Raw genomic sequence first — 21,043 nt, forward strand, 5'->3', positions numbered from 1 at the left:
TTTACCTGCAACATATCACAGCTCTACTGGGGCTCCGCATGGTTGTGGTTGCTTTGTGTTGTGGTGTGGTTCTTGTTGGGGGTCGATTTTTGAAATGTACACCTATTGGTCAGACAGATGACAGACCCCACACAAATTTGTCAATCGACTCCACCCACAATGTTATCTAGCCAAAATAATATGGCCAGCAACTTGGTTTTTTGACGAGCATAATTCCTAAGACATTGGGCCTGTAGTGTAGACGTCTGCTGATTACACACTGCCCGGGTTTGATGCATCAGACTCAATTTGGCTTTGTTTGGGTCATGCGTATCACACGATGAGAAACCCTGGAAAATGTAAGTTTTATTTATTTATATTTTTTATGTTTTTTTTATATTTTTTTCATAGTCTAAGGCTAATTTTCTCTTGTTTACTATGTCCAAATTTTTGGGGATCGCCTCTGTGAGCCAAGCAAAAATGCGACCGTGGGTCCTGAACCTCACCTGGATCAGGAGCAACAGTCACTCAAACCACCAACGGACCCCCTCAGACCCTGATACTTTTAATGCCGTGAACAACGTTTGGTACATCATTGGCGATGAAGGTTGTTATCAAATTTCAATGAAATCGCGTGTGTAGTTTCGGAGAAGAGAGGATACACCTACTTTACGTTTCAGCTTTTATGTATGTGCAATTGTAAGAATGTGCAATTAGAATGTAAGCACGTCTGTAAAGTATGTACAATTAGAAGACAAGTACATCTATAAAGTATGTACAATTACAATATGAACATGTCTATAAAGTCCGTCCTTTTAGAATGCGAGTATGTCTAAGTACGTATTTAAGAACATGGTGGATATAACATTTGGAATTCCACAAGCAAAAAGGAAATTAACATCATTATATACAATACAGCAAAGTCTATGTGGGAACGAGAAATACTCAGATTCTACTTATTTGCATTTTTCTTACCTTTTGAGGCTTCATCTTCATGAAAAATGCGACCCAAGAAGTTAAAAAACATTTTGAAGCCTGTTAAAAACGATAAGAACCAAAAATGTTAATTCAAACACATAAATAATTGAGCATGCACTAATGATAAAGACATCCAGCAACTGCAAAGAGCAATTCTCACAATTCTCATGGGAGAGAGAATGTTTCACAATGTATTTTTGACATAATTTCCAAAAAAAAGGGGTGAATGACCAGACTTTTCAATCTTACAAAAACCCGAGCAAAGCTTAATGTCTGCTTAATACTGCAGAAAATAAAGCATTGGTGAAGACTTCCCTCGAATAATGCTGAAATTCCAGGTTAATTTAATCAAAAGTGTGCGCCCTCAAGGCCCTCCCGTTAGCCTTTTTCTTAAAAATAAGAATACATCGTATGGCATATATTTATGGCGTAGCCCACAGGGGAAAGCCGTCGAGAACAGTGTTTGTCCGTCAGTATGTATGTATGTATGTATGTATGTATGTATGTATGTATGTATGTCCCCTCAAACGTATACCAATTAGAGCTGAGTAACTGGTCACATGACAGGATGATGCGATTACGTCTGATGTCATTACGGCAAAAAAAGGCCGACTCCAAACTCGTCGAACCTGTCATATATCACAATCGCCATGTTCTACTTTTAGGTTTTTCATTCAGTGTGAAACAAAAACACACCGATTGTTAAAAATAAAATGACCATCAAATACCGAAAGCATAAACGTTATGGATCTTCCAACGATACAGTACGTATCGGCCTTAGGCGTCATGCCTCACCTTCCGTTTCCGACAAATTAAGCCCAGGTTTCTTAATACAGTGGTATCGTTTCAGTAGTATCGTTTTAGTAATAATAATAATAATAATAATAATAATAATAATATCAAAGTGAATATAACCAAAACACTTTAATCCCAATGTCGTGATTGGAAAGTTGATGGATTGAAGTTGTAACCGCGGAAGTAAGGAACTAGCCTCGGTTTTTTAAATAGTAATATCATTTTCGTAATAATAACGTAACGATAATGTTGGAGTAAATGTCGAAACACAAATCGCAGCACTCAAAACACCAATCCCTTCGTAGTGACTGCAAAGTTACTTGAGGGTAAATAAAAATCTTCGACATATTAAAGTGGCGGCAGTTTTGTGTCCGGCCGTCACGCTACGTCATTACGTCTACGACGTCATTACGGCGTAAACACCTGCTCACTATGGGAGCGGCAGGAAGGGTCATTCCGCTTTGGGGTATATACAGTCGGGCAGAAATATTGGCACCCTTGCACTTTTTTCAAATAATGCACCATTTCTTCCAGAAAATTGTTGAAATTAAAAAATATTTTGGTATCCACAAATGTATTTATTTGGTTTGCAGTGGAACAAAACATAAAAAGCTGAAAAAATTACTAAATCTTAGCTTATTCCATACAGAAATCCTAAAATGGCCTGGACAATATTATTGGCACCTTTTAGAAGTTGTTAGAAATAATTAGATTTCAAGCAGGTGATTCTCCTTTACTTTGGAATTGAACTCATCTGTGGTGAGTTGCAAGTGCCTGCAATATAAAAATTACTCATTCAACCAGTTTGAATAGAGAAAAGGAGTCATTCTGCTGTTTTGTGTCACTGTGTGTATCACAATGAGCATGGAGAAAGGAAAGAAAACCAGAGAAATGTGTGAGGAGGTCAGACACAAGATTGTACCCAAGCATGGACAATCTCAAGGCTACAAGTCCATCTCCAGAGACCTTGATGTTCCTGTGTTCACCGTACACAATGTTGTCAGGAAGTTTAAGGCCCATGGCACTGTAGCCAACCACCCTGGACGTGGCCGCAAGAGATAACTTCATCGGAGATTGCACCGGAGCTGGAAGGATTGTTGCACCGGAGCTGGAGCTGGAAGGATTGTTCGAATGGTGGAGAAAGCACCTCAATCAACTGCCAAACAGATTCAAGCTGACCTTCAGACCCAAGGTACGACAGTTTCAACTCGCACCTTCCGTCGCCAAATCAATGAAAGGGGGTTTTATGGAAGGAGACCCAGAAGGGCCCCACTGCTGAGAGACATAAGAAAGCCTGAATGGTGTTTTCCAAAACACACCACACCAGTTTTTTGGTAAAGCACATCATCTCTATGTTTATAGAAAACAAAATGAAGCCTTCAAAGAAAAGAACACCTTTTCTACAGTCAAACATGGAGGAGGTTCAGTGATGTTTTGGGGTTGCTGTGCTGCCTCCGGCACTGGGTGCCTTGAATGTGTGTATGGCATCATGAAATCAGGAGATTACAAAGGCATTTTGGAGCGCAATGTTCAACACAGCGTCAGAAAGCTGGGTCTCCGTCGAAGGTCATGTGTTTTTCAGCAGGAAAATGAGCACAAACACATTTCAAAAAGCACCCAGGAATGGTTCAAGACAAAACGCTGGACTGTGCTGAAGTGGCCAGCAATGAGTCCAGATCTAAATCCCATTGAACACCTGTGGGGAGATCTAAAAACAGCAGTTGGGAGAAGGCACCCTTCAAATCTGGGATAACTGGAGGAGTTTGGACAAGAAGAGTGGGCCAAACTTCCAGTAGAGAGGTGTAGGAAGCTCATTCATGGCTACAGGAATTGCTTCACTGCAGTTATTTTGTCCAAATATTAAGTCGAGGGTGTCAATAATTTTGTCAATGCCATTTTTTGTATTTTCTGATTTAAAAGGATATATTAAGTTCTGAATCAAAAACAAAGGTTCTGTAATATTAACAGTGAAATAAAGAATTGTGGAGACCAAATATATTTTTTATCAATTTCAACTTATTTTTAGAGAAAATTGTGTTATTTGAAAAAGTGCAAAGATGCCAATATTTTTGGCCACGACTGCAGATTACAGTCGATCTATGATCGGGTCATAAGAACATTGGGTGTGTGTTCATTTGCCGAGTTTTTTTTTTTTTTTTTTTTTTTTTGTATACTGAATCGAGGCTCGTGAAAGAGCTAACATTTATTTCACAAACAAATCAACCAGACAAACAAAATATACAAAAAGAGGGAGCGGAAGACAAGATGGGGAGAGAAGGGGAAGCACACAACCACAACATTTGAGAGCAGGGAGAAGTGTGGGAGGGAGAGGGCAGGAGGCGTGGGAAGGGTAGGGGGGGGGGGGGGGGGGGAGAGGAGAGGTATAAAACACAAGGGGACCGAAATTAGCGGGGGTAGAAAAGATCAAGGTTTTGGATGGGGGAGGATAAGAGATGGTGGTGAACAGCTGTTTTAAAGACCTGGAGGGAGGAGTGGGATTGAAGGGAGTGTGGGAGTTTGTTCCAGAGGCGGGAGAAAAGAGGAATGAAGGAGTGAAGGTGAGCAGAGAGCCGAGATTTCGGCAGTTTAACCATCAGAGGCTTGCTGGCAGATCTTGTGCGACCTGTAGGAATATTTGGGGGACAGAGCACAGAGAGAGCTGGGGGAGCAAGGCCGGAGAGGAGTCGGTAGAAGACGGAAAGACCACCAACCTGCCTGCGGTGAGTGAGTGAGAGGCCCTTGGAGTTAGCTTCATCACGGGAGATTCCAATGATTCTGAATGCTTTGCTTTCAACAGCGTGAAGACGAGCTAGGTGTGAGGCAGGAGCACCAGTCCAGAGGGGAGAGCAGTATTCCATTGAGCTGCGGATGAAAGCCTTATACGTGGTGAGGAGCTTAGGTGTGCCAAGGAAGGACTTCACACGACCGTGGTGTAGAGCATATGGAGTGGCCTGCCATGTCCCCGGATATGAATCCGACAGAGAACTTGTGGGCAGAATTAACGCGTCAAATCGACCACTTGGACCAGCAGCCGACCTCTGTGCGTGAATTGCAGCAGGCTATTGTCACTGCATGGCAAGCGATTCCTGTCCAAACCTTGGCAAATCTCGTGAACTACATGCCTCAACGTGTACGTGCTCTCCTGAATGCTCATGGGGGTTACACGAAGTACTGAACTGTAATTTTACTGTCCGTAATCCCAGTCGTAATTTAACTTTTGTTTTTGTTAAAAAAATTTTTGGCTAATGTGCAAAATAAAGAGATACTTCTGGAAAACGTACAGAAGTTTAACACAGTACTGTCCGTGAATTGAGTTCGATATCAGTTTGCATCACTTTCAAGGATCAAATTATTTGTTTCAAAATGTCAAATGTGGTTTTTGTTTCTTTTAAAGGTCACATTAACAAGATCTAGAATAATTTCAACATAATTCCAATGAACTTTTGGTTCGAAGACATCTTGAAAAGTAAGTTCACCCCCACAAAAAAAATATTCCATATTAAATGCCAAGTCTGTATGTTTTTGTGATTGAAGATGTCTAGGAAAGCTCTTCTTCAAGACAACCTTAGAAGAAACATCACAATGCTTTGTTTTTCGTTCAAGTGGGGATATCACCTGAAAAAGCTTGAATGTGTGTTTGTTGGTTTGGAGGTGTTTTTTGTAATATTTATATTCAAGTTTACAAACATCGCAATATGTTGTATTCATTTCTCTTTACATAATATAAATTGTTCTTTTTACTAAAATCAATTTTTTTTATTCTGGCTCAGATTTTTATTTTTCAATTATATAATTGAATATAATTCCCCCAATTTTTTATTTAATTTCAAAATTATTTTTTTGCTAAAATTAATTCCCCCCCCCCCCCCCCCCCCATCTCAGTGATTGTTAACCATTTAATTGGAAAATTACTACTTTTCTCCCATTTCTCCTTAACCTTCTCCCATTCCTCCATCACCCTTTTCTCCCAGTCCTCCACCTCTTCTTCAACTTCTTCCTCATCCCATGCCTCTGCACATTCCATTAACACACATTCCATTAACGCACATTCCAGCTGAAAAAGCTTGAATGTGTGTTTGTTGGTTTGGAGGTGTTTTTTGTAATTTTAATATTCACGTTTACAAACATCGCAATATGATCCACCACGCGGTGACCCGGGTTGCCCGGTGATGTTTTTACCATTTTACATAATTAATTAATTTATTTTAGGGGGCGTGTAACCCGGGTTCGTGAGATAGGAAAATCCTTTGTGACACATTTACCTGTGTCCTGATTTACCTGTGTCAGGAAAAACCATTGATAGAGTAAATTTTAGGATAACCGATCACGATAATTGTATGATTTCTTTCAATGATGACATCATATCCATCAGAATTCACCTACGTGAAGTTTTTCAAAAAATAACGGTTAATTATTTTTTTCTAATAAATAAACAATGGTTATTGTGAGAAAACACGAGTTGGGAAAATATAAAATAATTACAGGGGATGGGAATGGGGAAGGCATGTACCTTTCACCATACCATAAGGGTGAAGGTATGTTTCTTGTTTGAGGATACGATAGACCTAAGAGACAATGGGGTGGAGGACATCAATTTAGAAATAAAGGAGATGGGATAATTGATACTCTAATACAGGGGTCAGCAACCTTAGGCACGCGTGCCACTATTGGCACGCGGCAGCGTAATCGTTGGCACACTGGCGAAAGTGCCCTCTCAGCTGCATGCCAAATCACCTCTTGAACAGCCAATGGCTGTTGCGCGGCCTGTCTTATTTAGTTTGATTGACGGTACGGCCTCCCGCTCACATTTCCCACAGGAATTGCAGTGAAGCGGTTCAGGTTCGGTAGATGATGGCAACCCCGCTAGCTAAAAATGCTAAAGTAAAGGTTCGGGCATTCCAGCCCTCATGGACAGAAGAGTGGGGTTTTGTTTTTCAGAAGGACCGTGCTGTGTGTACTTTATGTTTTGAAAATGTTGTTTGTTGAATGTCGAGTGTTAAGCGCCATTTTGAGACAAAGCATGAGAAAACTTTCAAAGATCAGGCAGACAAGACAGAATCCATCAAACGTGCCGTGTCCAGGTATGGGAAGCAAGCCAACAACCTCAAAATCTTTGCCACTGCTAAAAACCATGCGACTGAAGCAAACTATCGCATTGCTCATTGCATTGCGAAACGTGGAAAGCCATTCACTGATGGCGAATATATTAAGGAGGCTTTTCTCTGTAGCTCAGAGGTTCTGTTTGAAGGCTTACCAAACAAAGAGACAATCAAATCAAGAATAAAAGATATTCCCATGTCAGCTGGAAGTGTTGAGCGACGCATCGAATAAATGGCAGAAAATGTCAGTGCGCAGCAAATAGCTGGGTTAAAATATTGTTACGTGGTCCCCTCGGTGAATACCTGGTCTCAGTGACCCCCGGACCGTGAGAGGAACTTCGCCAGAAAGCTGTATGATATATGCGCTTTCGCCACGCAAGCCATATGAATTTCACCCAAGAGACAACTGACGTTCAAGATTATATTTCAAGGGTAATGATACCAAACAATTTCAATGACACAACCATCAACAATATTTCAATGACACAACCACGGAGATTTTCCCCGAGCAATCAACAATACATAATCCTCACCAATTCCCAATTCACAATCAATTCCCTATGATTAAGATGGCCATCTTATACATGTGTGTCCCGGTGAGTACTCACGAAACCCTTTTGGTCTCGGTCCCGCACAATGTCTCTGGGCCCCTCTTGACCAAGAGGATCGTCACCGTCACCGCACTCGGGCGGTTGAACGAACCCCGGGCGGACGTGCTCCAAACGTGCCGTCTCGTACCGGGGACAGCAGCTGATGATGGTGAAGGTGAGCAGAGAGTCTTGATTTTGGCAGTTTAACCATAAGAGGGTTGCAGGCAGATCTTGTGCGACCTGTAGGAATATTTGGGGGACAGAGCCCAGAGAGAGCTGGGGGAGCAAGGCCGGAGAGGAGTCGGTAGAAGATGGAAAGACCACCAACCTGCCTGCGGTGAGTAAGTGAAAGGCCCTCGGAGATAGCGTCATGGCGGGAGATTCCAATGATTCTGAATGCTTTGGTTTCAACAGCGTGAAGACGAGCTAGGTGTGAGGCAGGAGCACCAGCCCAGAGGGGAGAGCAGTACTCCATTGAGCTGCGGATGAAAGCCTTGTAATGTGGTGAGGAGCTCAGGTGTGCCAAGGAAGGACTTCGCACGACGGAGGATGCCCAGTCGGCGACTGGCTTTGGAGGCCAGCTTGGAAATGTGGTTTTCCCAGGAAAGATCATGGCAGATAGTGAGACCCAAAAGCTTGAGTGACAGAACTTCTTGGAGAGGATTATTCAGAAAGTAGATGGGAGGGTTGTCCAGTCGGTCTTTTCGGAGAGACATCGTAAGAGTGTGAGATTTGTCAGGATTGAAAGACATGTTCCACTTGTTTGCCCAGTCTGTGATTTTGTCCAGGTCTGCAGAGAGTGAGGAGGCTGCAGACTGCCGATCTGAGGGATGAGGAATGGAGCGGCAGAGAGTGGAGTCATCAGCAAAGAGATAGAGATGATTTTCAAGAGAGTCAGAGAGATCATTGATGAAGACCAGAAAAAGCACAGGGCCCAGAACACTGCCTTGGGGAACTCCAGCCAGAACAGGAAGGGGAGATGAGAGAAATCCATTCAGGGCCACATGTTGCCTATGACCAGAGAGGAATTCCGCAAGCCATGAGTGGAGATTTCCATGGATACCCTAGGAGGAGAGTTTGGTGAGCAGAGCTGGGTGCCAGACCGTATTGAAGGCACGTGATATGTCAAGGGAGACAGCTCTGATTTTCTGTTTGGCATTGAGGACCTCCGTCCATTGTTGAGACAGCAGAAGCAGCATGTCCAGAGTAGAGTGACCTGGTCTGAAACCAAATTGATGATCAGAGATCAAGCCATTGGAAAAGAGGAAGGATTTAATGTCAGAAGCAATGATGGATTCCATGACCTTGATGATAATTTGGAGCAGGCTGATTGGTCTGTAGTGGCAAGGATCTGTTTTTGCACCTTTTTTGTGTAAAGTGTTAATGTTGGCTGATTTCCAAGCAGATGGCAGATGACCTTGAGCAAAAGAAAGGGTGAAGAGAACAGAGAGAGGGAGTGAAAGAGCGGAAGAACAGGCTTTTTGGACCCGTGGGCTGATGCCGTCAGGTCCAGTTGCAGAATCAGAGTCGAGGGTTGACAGAAACTTTTCCACCTTGTCAGGAGGAAAGGACACGGAGTCCAGGAGCAGCTGGGTATGACTGGGTACGGTGGGTACAGAGAGGGTGGGTTTGGGACACAAGATTTAGAGGCAAACACAGAGTTGAGGCATTCAGCTTTTTCACGTGCGGAGTCAGCTGTGTAACCGTTTGAGGTAAGGGAGGGGATGGAGGGGGAACAAACACCAGAAACAGATTTGACCAGATGCCACCAGGATTTGGAAGAGGGAGACAGATAAGAGAGTTCGGTCTTGAGAACAGAGAGATATTGTTTCCTGGCTCTCCTGAGGGTGGACACACACTTGTTTCGGGCTTTGTGAAAGGAAATGAGATTTCCTTCCATTGGATTTGCTTTCCAGGAGACGAAGGCAAGTTGTTTCTGGGGAACAGCCTCACCACAAGATTCTGTGTACCATGGACGGGAGGAAGGGTATGAGAACTGAAGACGAGATGGGATAAATCTGTGCATGAGAGAGAGAGCAATTTACTTTGGAAGAATTCCCAGGATGAGTTGATGTCAGAGGTGGTAGAGATGGGAGACCAGTCCAGATGACTGATGGCTGCTTGAAGACCGTGCCAGTTGGCCTGAGTGAAATGGCAGACTCGTCGACGCTGAGCAGGCTCCCTGAGAATGGTCAGAGAGATGTCCACTTTAACAAGCACATGATCAGATGAGCCGATTGGAGCAGAAGAAGAGCAGCATACATTTTCAGGGAAGTTAGTCATAACGAAGTCCAGAAGAGAAGATGCTCTGTTGACTGAGATCCGGGTCGGGAAATTGACAGATTGTGTCAGTCCCAGTGAGTCGCAGAAGTCCTTTGCTGAGGAGCCATGGCTGGGGAGAGAGGTACCCACACCCAGCCAACTGGCATGGTGACAATTGAAATCACCACATATGAGGAAGAGAGAGTTGGGGTGAGTAGATAGAAGTTGGTCCATATTATCAGACAGCGAGATGTAGATGGAGTCATCACTGTTTGGTGGACGGTACAACACACATATGAACAAGAGGTGGGAGCGAAGGGGAAGCCGTAGCCAGAGGTATTCCTGGGGGTGAGGTGGAGAGAGTGCAGTGCAGGGCGAGTGAGGAAGAGAGTTTTTGGTAAAGATAGCAACCCCACCTCTAGGACGAGGCTCACGTCTATCATACCGGAGGAGTGAGTAACCCGGGAGAGATACTAAGGAATCAGAGACATCATGAAGGAGGAACGTTTCTGTTAAGCAGATCACGTCTGGTTTGTCAGAAGCAACCTGTATGGAGAGATCAGTTAAGTTTGAATGAAGGCCCCGGATGTTTGAGGGCCATACCGTTAATGAAGAGGAAGGGGGAGCATCGGATACAGAACAGGGGGGAGGAGGGGTAGGGTAAGATGTGGAAGAGGTGGAAGAGGTGTTGAAGGTGTGTCGGAGATTTCAGAATAGCTCGGAGAAAGGGAAGGATGGGGCGGACAAAAGGTTTGATGGTGATTGGGTGAGGCACAATGAGGTGTTATTTGAGGAGGGAGCCTGGCAGTTGGATGCAGCCTGACGGCTGGATGGAATGAGCGGGCAAGGCAGGCCATATTAAAAACATTTACTGAACAATATATGCCATGGGGGGATGGTTTAGGGGTTGCAGCGGATGAGGAAGGTGTTGAAGAAGAGAAGGAAGAAAGGGAGAATGAGAGGAAGGAAAGGGAGAAAAGATTTTGGGGCTTACTGGAAACAAATGGACGCACTGGGGAAAATAAAGAACTTGCCAGGCAATAAAAACTCTGATTTTCAAGGGTTGTTTGTAAGGATTATGGTGTTAGGGATGATGGTGATGGTTTAATGGTGGCAAGGGAGAAAAGAGAGAGGGAGGAAAGGGAGAAAAATGAGGCTTTGGAGAAGTCCAATGAAGAGAGTAAGAGGGAGGAGAGGGAGGCGAGGGAGAATGGGGAAACTTGTACGATTCGGTAACGCGTGCAGGGATTATGGAAATATCGGCCCTGCACTGAGGAGGAAAGAAGAGAGTAAAAGTCCACTAAAAATATTATTTCCAAGAACAACTAATTTACCAGCTTCTGAAATTGAAGAATTTGAGCTTAATTAAAAAAACAACATATAATTAAATAAAAACAATTTGGAAATAAAATAAAAAACTAAAATATATATTTCACAAATTATATATTTCTCAAAATAATTGAAAAAATTATATAATTGGAAAAATTGAAATTATATTGAAAATAAATTTTTTGGGAAAATTGAAAAATTGAAAATAAATAAATATTTTTTTGGAAATTTTGAAAATTTGGAAAATTGAAACATGAACCATGTTGTACCACATTGAACCATGTTGAACCACAATGAACCATCATTGGGGTGCTATGAGCCAGAAACAACAAAAACATACCACCAACACGTCTTTCAATCCTGACAAATCTCACACTCTCACTATGTCTTTCCGAAAAGACCGTCTGGACAACTCTCCCATGTACTTTCTGAAAAATCCTCTGCAAGAAGTTCTGTCACTCAAGCTCTTGGGTCTCACCATCTGCCATGATCTTTCCTGGGAAAACCACATTTCCAATCTGGCCTCCAAGTCAGTCGCCGACTGGGCATCCTCAGTCGTGTGAAGTCCTTCCGTGGCACACCTGAGCTCCTCACCACATACAAGGCTTTCATCCGCAGCTCAATGAAATACTGCTCTCCCCTCTGAGCTGGTGCTCCTGCCTCACACCTAGCTCGGCTTCACGCTGTTGAAACAAAAGCTTTCAGAATCATTGGAATCTCCCGCGATGAAGCAAACTCTGAGGGCCTTTCACTTACCACAGGCAGGTTGGTCGTCTTTCTGTCTTCTACCGACTCTTCTCTGGCCTTGCTCCCCCAGCTTTGTCTGTGCTCTGTCCCCCAAATATTCCTACAGGTCACAGAAGATCTGCCAGCAACCCTCTTCTGGTGAAACTGACAAAATCGAGACTCTCTGCTCACCTTCACTCTTTCATTCCTCTTTTCTCTTGCCTCTGGAACAAACTCTCTCACTCTCATCAATCCCACTCCTCCCCCCGGGTCTTTAAAAAAGCTGTTCACCACCATCTCTTATTTTCCCCATCCCAAACCTTGATCTTTTCTACCCCCGTTAATTCACCCCTGTTCCACTTTTTTGAAATGCCAACTTCTTTCCTGGAAGTCCGAGCAGTCCATGTGTTTTATACCTCTCCCACCCCCCACCACCTTTCCCTCGCCTCCTCCCCCCAAGCCCTCTCCCTCCCACAGATCTCCTGATGTCCCTGCTCTCCAAAGTTGTACTTGTGTGCTTCCCCTTCTCTCCCCATCTTGTCTCCAGCTCCCTTTATCGTATGTTTTATGTGTCCGTTTGTTTTTTTGTGATTAATGTTAGCTCTCACACGAGCCTCGACCTTGAATACAAAAAAAAAAAAAGCAGGGTGAATACATTTGATTTGAAAGATTTACCAGTATGTGAGCAGTCTGACTTTGCACTGGAGTGCATTACAACACTGTTCGGAAAAGATTGACTGCACCATAATCCATAAACTAATTAAATCAATCACAAATAGAGTTGAGACAGTTCTCAAGGCAAAAGGAGGTCACACTGATTATTGTTTACCGGTATAACTAAAAACAGATTTGATTTTTCCTTCACTAGTACACCTGGGGTGTGTTCAGTTACCAAGTTTCTTGCAGAGTGCTCGCCAAGAAGATTAACAATTTGAACCCCTGCGGCCGATTTACCGGCCGCTATTCAAACATCCATATACCCTTGGTGGCCGGTCTTACCAGCTACCACATGCTTTATTTATATAGTTTTTCATGGTCCAAGGCTCCTCACCTCTTGTTTACAATGTCCAACATTTTGGGGATCGCCTCTGTGAGCCAAGCAAAAATGCGACCGAGGGTCTTGAAGCTCACCTGGACCAGGAGCAACAGTCACTGCTCGAACGGCTCCATCCTGAAGTTTCTTTTTATGTGCCGCTTTGTTGCCTTCAAATGTTGCTTTTTCAGTTTGTGCTGCTCTCACCTTTTTGGCAGCTGTTTGCACTTTTGCACCTGAAGCGTTGGTTACATTGTTAACCCTTCTCACAACAGCTGCAGGTGAAGCTCTTGCTTGCCCTCGGCCCCTCTCCGATTTTCTGGGGGAGACTTCAGCCAGTCTGTCATTTTTCCCAGCGTTAGCTGTTCCCTTCAGCTTTCGCCTCGTTTCTTCTTTCGGTGGATTTTTCTCAACCAATGTTCTTTTTCCTTTGTTACCTGCTGCAACATGAAAAGTCAAAAAGTGAGGAATTTTTTTTTCACTTGAGAGACACACATGAACAATTGTATTTGATTTGTTAATTCTATGCATTATTCAGAGGATTATTTAATTAGTAATCTTTCATTGCAAGCCACTCAAGGACCACTCTCATTTTCTGAAAGACTTGTTGTATCTGCCACAATTGTAGTCTGTGCATTATGGTTATCTATTTGTTTGCATTGCCTGGAGTGGGAGACTAAGAGTACCAGTCAGCCAAAACATACACAAAATACAGTAAGCGTATTCCAAAATTATTCGTAAGCGAAATCAAATAACACAAAAAGTGAGATTATAATTCACCTTAAAAATGAAACCACCCAAAAGTGTGAAATGGTTAAAAACAATTCAAAACTTCTCCTTCGCCTTCAACCAGTTGCGCGCCTCCAACAGTTCGTGAAAACGACAAGTAAGGACCCCTTCACCACTCTTTGTCGCACGACTCGCCTCTCATCTGCTGAAGTCGTTCTCCCAGGCACATCCCCTCAAGTAGTCCCACGTGAGCGCTTATATTGGCCGATCGCATATCAAGCCGCTGCTTTTAGGATACGCCCATCCGTGCGCTTGCCTCGGCCCCGATTGGTCGTGAGCGCTCATCGGTCCGCCCCTTGATGGTGCGTTGAGCGGCCACGCCTTCGTTCCTGGCGCTCCTCCCCCTTCTTCTCCAACTCGGCCGCGTGGCTTATGGCGGCTGGCAGCGAACAACCAAAAGGCAGCGAACGCTGAGGCGGCTGTCGCTGGCAGAGGCGCGTAATACAATTTGGAGAGGGTAAAGCCGCAAAATTAATAGGATGGGAATTTGAGAAGGGGCCTAGGTTATTTGATTGATGCAACGCAGAGTCAAACTATTGGAAACAGATCCTTACCTGAAACACATACTAATGAAATAACTAAAGAAGATCCTATGGTGTTCTACGTGTTGCTGTGGACTAACTAGGGTGCTCTCGTTTAACATTAGAAAATGGGGATATTTACAGGGGATTATTTATAAGGGATTATTACAAATATTTACAAAGTGGAGGGTTCTAAAAACCGCAACACAGCACCCTCATTTCCTCCAGGGCCGGCCCAGCCCGAAAGAACTTTAACTTAGTGTGACACTCAGGTGTGTTAACCCTCTACTATTAACTTCACCCTGAGTGCGACATTTTTAAAACAAGTATGTCCCGCCTGCTGTGTTGTATTCTATCTAGCAGACTCACGCCCACAGAATAACCGAATTACGGAATTAATTTTCAAGCTAAACATTGACGGTGGGGAGCATTATTTACAAGAATGAATGAATGAATGAATGAATGATCGTTTTAAGGCCATTTTCCCCGCTAGAACGGGGGTTAGCCTTGCGGGCCCCATGACAATCATGGTTCCCTGTTTGAGGCAATGTTTTTATGGCCGGATGCCCTTCCTGACGCCAACCCTTGGTCACGCTCTTACCATGCGCAGGGATACGGTGTACCTATTCCAAACCGGGGTACACACCGGGATCATTCATCCCAGCAAGCTGGTACTCAATTTGCCGACCTCGGAAGGATGACAGGCTGAGTCAACCCCCCTGGCGTTAATTCAGCGATCGACCGGGATTCGAACTGAGGATCCTCGGATCTCAAGCCGGCACCCTAACCATTAAGCCAACACCAGGTACAAGAACTACTTGGTATTTACACACGAACCCAGGACCTGTCTTTTTGGGAAACAAAAGATGTTTTGATAAGAGGAAAGGCATGCACTGCACTGCACCGATACCACCAGCATCAATAAGCACCAATATGCAAAAAGCACCACAAAGCACCACAGTCACGAAAAGCACAAATATGCACAAAAAGCACCATCGGGTGCACAGTCATACACTTTAAAATAAAACGATGCCTTGCGATGTCTTCTCTGCTGGGCCGCTGGTTCTTGATGACTTCTTTGCTTGCGGCCTATTTAATCATAAAACAAAAAGGGCACAAAACGCGTCCACTTTTTAAAATTATGGCCAGCAGGGGCCAGCTAGGGTGGTCCACCCGCATGGCTTAGGTGCCACCTTTACCATGGTCCACAAGCAAGATCTCCCTGGCCACAATGGCCAGTCCCCAGCAGAGGTGGCAGGCCCCAAAACGTGGGGTCCATGAGTACGGTGCTCGGCCACAGACCTGTGGTCCATATGGTGCTAGGCCACAAGACGTGCGGTCCATAAGTGGGGTACTGGTCCAGGCAGGCAGCAGCGAGGGCGCGGGCACACTTTCCCCTCAGTACCCAAAGACCACGGTCCATGAGCGGGGAAGGAAGACAAAGCAGGGTTAGCGGGGTGCAAGGGCGCAAGAGTATACATCAACACAAGGTAATGCAGAAGTGAGGTGCGCAGGAGAGCGAGCCGAGAAAGCTTGTCCCTACCGTACGTTCCCCCCCTGTCACCTAATCTACCCTTGCTCCTACCCCTGTATTTACACAATTTACAAATCCGTCACTACGTCCTGTCTTCCCCATATCTCCCCTAATCCAAATTCGTCAACAATCCCTCTAAACCAAATTTGCCACCAATCAATTCCTCATCAATTCCTCCGAAGGAGGAAGAGATGGAACATAAACACAATGTCACCCCCACGTCATGATGCGTCTTACATACCAGACATTTGCACAAACTGGTGGTGTGGAGTCCTGTCACCTTGGCGAGTGGATGCGGATGGTGCGAAGACACTTTCAATCCTAACTACCTTCTAAATGACTTCAACACACTTTACACTACCCGGGGCCTTTCCCTGCCAAACCATTGGCCATTTTACACTATGTGGTTCTAAAAACCAAACTCCCATTGAACATACCGTGGTGCTCACCAATTTGGGGTCTCACTCCCCCGATTCTACTCCCTGTGCCCTCGCACAATTTCCGGGCTGGGTCGTGTGGCTCACCAGCAGGTCCGCTCACCTGCACACCTCCGCCACTGTAGTTGCCTCCCGAGCTTACCTGCTCCTTACCCTAACTTACCTGGGGAAGGCCCTCTGGCTCTCTCACCCCCTCGGTGCCCTCTCTGGCACTGGGCTACCCGGGTCCGTCCTCCGGATCCTCGGGCCCCATTGAATTCTAACTCTACCTGGCTCCCAGAGCCTACCTGCGGCCTCACCTGGCCGACAGACTAACAGTGGCGGAGTGCCCATTTAACCATACGTACTAACAGGCCACACGCCCAGCCGATTTCATTTCACTAATGCACCCAACACAACACTTCTGTGCTACTACTCGCACCACAGATGCCAATATCCAACCACAATTTACCTCCTCCCTCTACCTACTTTTAAACTACCCTACCCGGGTACTTGTGAAGGGGTCCATCCTTCCCCATCCACTCCTTTCGCACCAACCACTCCACTCCACATATTCCACACTACTCACTCCACACCATCCATTCCATACCATCTATTCCATATTCCATTCTCACTTGCCACCTGTATTCCACTTGCACACCTGGTGCCCACACACCTGGTGGCACTTGCACCCTCCTTTCCTCCAGGACCATTCACTCAATATCATGCCAATCATCATGCTCACCACAAATACTCGCGTTCAATTTCTCATTTCAGCACTCTCACTCCAAACACATAGCATCATCTAAGCTAACTACTCCCTTCTGAAACTCGTGCTCCCCGTCTTCCCTTACACTATGCACTCCCTCGTCGTTATTATCCAACTAATCTCTCTACGTCCCCTCTACAGGTATGATGTCGCTACTTAAATCTACCGTTACCTATGGTCATTTATAAACCCTAACATTATCCAAGCCCTTCCTGGCTAGGTTTTCACTGCCATAACCCCATAAACTAATGCTCATGTGCCCCAAGCGTGTGAGGGATGGTAGGGATACCACCCCCAGACACTGGGTATCAATTTCCAATTATCACTATTATCCCAATTTCACTCACTATCAAGTCCAATTTCAAATCCCTATCAATTCCAAACAATAACACTATCATCATCGCAGTCCGCTATATCTGAGCCTCCTCGGTACGTCCTTGCATTATCAAAGCTCGGCTTTGCAAAGCCGAGTAATGCATACGGGTGGTTTGGTCTACTGTAGGTTGAGTCCATCCGGCATTCGGTTCAGGGGAGGAGGTTTTGTTGGGCCAAGGTTCAAGGCACCATCCCTACGCAAGGCCTTTCGCTCCCACACACGATGGCCCAGCCTTGCCCGGTCGGAACGCCGCCACCCCAAGGGGGCGCTGCTCTGACCCCTCCAACCTCCCCTCGAACCGGGCCGGTCGCTTTGCTTGGCAAAGCGCGGATTCGACCGTGCAGGGCGGGGCCCGGCCCGAATCGTGCATGGCGCTCCGAGCAGGAGCGACGCGACACCGATCCCCGCCGGCTCCCGCAGCACACAAAGAGCACCACGGACCGAGGGCTCGCGTCGGCTATCCGTCAGCCTAAACGCTGCCCCGGTTAACGTCGATGCTCGGCTTGTATGCTCACACGCATACGCGACCCCTTTTACACTCGCATTCGCACACCACGTCGTCCTCTCGCCTTCCATACACTTCACGCATTCCAGGCACTCTATCACCGCACTCTCTGTCCGTGCACACCACCCAGGCACACTCACACACTCCGTTACACACCTGACCACCGCACACCTTGGCGCACACTCGCCCGGCACGTACTCCGTACCACTCATGGGGGTGCACTCTTGCATCCACCCATTCAGCGCACACCTACCAAGGGGTGTGCAATCTGTTGCACACCCAATAACGTGCTCCACAACCAACTCAGGTGTGCATCCCCGCACACTCTCTCCATCCATCTCACTCTCCATGTCACAATCACACTCTGTCGTGCATTCATTCTCACTCACTGTAACACACTCGCGCTCCGGCGCCATCCACACACGCGCGCCGTTCACCTTCACACACCTTTTCCTCACACGCGCGCCATTCGTACCGTAGCACACCAAGGACCTTCCACCAACGCCCGGGTGCCGCCTCGATCCCAACTGCGCGAAAAATCCTCTCGCGCCAAACACTCTCTCCCGAAAAATCTCTTCGCCCCATATATCACCCGGCTCACCTTGGCGCTTCTTCTTCCTCGCTCCAACACCTGCAAATCTTTATAAGGATTAAGCACGGCATCATGATGCGAGCACGGACTTTGCACAATTTCTATTCCTTCCTTCCGCGAGTGCTTTTCTAAGTCCGTTTCTTCCGTCCCAATTTCCACTATTTGTTCGGTTATTTCGATTTTAATTTATTTTTCCATTATAATTAATAATTCATTTCCCTTTCCCTCGACGACCACTGGTTCGAATAAAATTTCCTTTTCTACCTCGGCGGTCGCCGGCTTCCCCATACCCCGGGTCGCAATTTCTACCCCGGTCCACATGTCTGCGCCTTGCTCTGGCTCACTCAACCTGCGCTCCTCGAGTCGCGTTACCTCGTCGCATACTCGTGTGCCTTTCCCGCTCGACCTGCGGTTAACCTCCTTCTCACACTTTCTTACTTCATACCGGGCTTGCCCCCTCGCCAACCCCTCATTGATTTCTCGGGCTCGGCCATTTACGTCCTCCAATTTGCTTCCTAGCCCCCCAAATTTACTGTCTAATCGCTCCCCCATTCTATCTTCCAAATTACTCAACCTGTCTCTCAATCCCCCGATTTGGTTTCCTAATCCCCCAAATTTGACTTCTAGGCCCCCAATTTGGCTTCCCATATCATTCCTCAATTCCCCAATTTGGCTTACCATATCATTCCTCAATTCATTTCTCAATCCCATATTCCCCATTTGTATGGCTGCATGAATCTGCGCCATGAGGTCCTGCACATTCATCCCCCCCGATTTGTGCAGCGGGCGCGGCCCTTGTTGCCACTTGTGAGGCGCCGCCATTTTGTGCTGCCGAGGCCATGTGCGAGGTGCCACCATTTTGCGCGCCTGCAACCCCCTCTACCACACCTTCGTTATCCTCCTCCTCTATTTCTCCCCCCTCTTCCCTGGGGTCCTGGGTCGATTCTACCTCCTCATTTACCTCCTCATTCTCCCCCACCAGCATCCGACCACCTTGACTATCCATGGCATGACTCAATTTGGATCTTAAAAATAATTTTGGCCGCTCCTAATTTTTGACCAAATTTTTTAGATGGATTCAAAATTTTGGTTCGGGTCCAATCCCACTCCTGACAGCAATTGTTGCGGAACCGGGGGGTCAGCGCTCCCCTTACCAAAGGGGGGGGGGGGTTAATCCCCTTGTCTTTTACACTGGCCGATCCTCCGTTCCTGGAAATTACATGCTCCATTGCGGGGTGAGATTGGCCAGGGTGACTGGTCAATGGGTTCCCAGATACCTTGCCAATCCCTCCGCAAAGCATGGATATAATTCCCTGCTCGGACCCGGACAAGATGGAGTTTGCCGAGCGGTTAGCAATCCGAGGTCTGAGCCGTTAGCAAGAAGACTAACCCGATTCAGAGCGGTTGGCCAAATCGTGCCACGTATATCAATAGGGGAAAACACGAAAGCGATCGGATGAGAAGAAATAAGATGGGTGAAGGAAGAACAAATATGATTTATTATACAAGAACTCAAGAGGAAACCAAAGGGCAAAAATATACAAGAAGAGGAAATAAAAGGACATAGGGCAACCTTATACAGTCTTATATAACACTCCCAGGACAGAACAAACACACTTACACGAAAAGGTGGTGGTGATGGGAAGGAAGAGAAGGGTCCAGGCAGCTGGTAGGCGTCGAGGCCCGGCTCCGACCTCGCGCTCCGGTCCACGCTCCGGGTTTGAGGCGAAACCCGGCAAACAGCTCCGCGTGTCGTTGAACGCGACCGGACTATTATATCGCGGGGGGGGGGGGGGGGGGGGGGGACTGGGATGCTGCGTACGTAATAGATTGACTCCTTCGCCTTCAACCAGTTGCGCGCCTCCAACAGTTCGTGAGGACCCCTTCACCACTCTTTGTCGCACGACTCGCCTCTCATCTGCTGAAGTCGTTCTCCCAGGCACATCCCCTCAAGTAATCCCACGCGAGCGCTTATAATGGCCGATCGCGTATCAAGCCGCTGCTTTTAGGATACGCCCATCGGTGCGCTTGCCTCGGCCCCGATTGGTCGTGAGCGCTCATCGGTCCGCCCCTTGATGGTGCGTTGAGCGGCTACGCCTTCGTACCTGGCGCTCCTCCCCCTTCTTCTCCAATTCGGCCGCGTGGCTTATGGCGGCTGGCAGCGAACAACCAAAAGGCAGCGAACGCTGAGGCGGCTGCGGCTGGCAGAGGCGCGTAATACAATTTGGAGAGGGTAAAGCCGCAAAATGAATAGGATGGGAATTTGAGAAGGGGCCTAGGTTATTTGATTAATGCAACGCAGAGTCAAACTATTGGGAACAGATCCTTACCTGAAACACATACGAATGAAATAACTAAAGAAGATCCTATGGTGTTCTTCATGTTGCTGTGGACTAACTAGGGTGCTCTCGTTTAACATTAGAAAATGGGGATATTTACAGGGGATTATTTATAAGGGATTATTACAAATATTTACAAAGTGGAGGGTTCCAAAAACCGCAACAATATATTTGCAAAACTTTCTAAAATCCTGTTTTCTCTTTGTCATTATGGGGCATTGAGCGTAGATTGATGAAGGAAAAAATTAATTTAAACGATTTCAGCATAAGACTGCAACATAACAAAATGTGAAAAAAGTGAAGGGGTCTGAATACTTTCTGAATGCACTGAAAAAAAGAAAGTTTTTGTTTGTTTGTTTGTTTGTCTGCACACACTGATCTCCTGAATGGTGAAAGATAAGAGGAAACCTC

Source organism: Myxine glutinosa, chromosome 1 (assembly GCF_964187855.1).
Source record: "Myxine glutinosa chromosome 1, kmMyxGlut1.1, whole genome shotgun sequence".
In the NCBI taxonomy this organism is placed as follows: Eukaryota; Metazoa; Chordata; class Myxini; order Myxiniformes; family Myxinidae; genus Myxine; species Myxine glutinosa.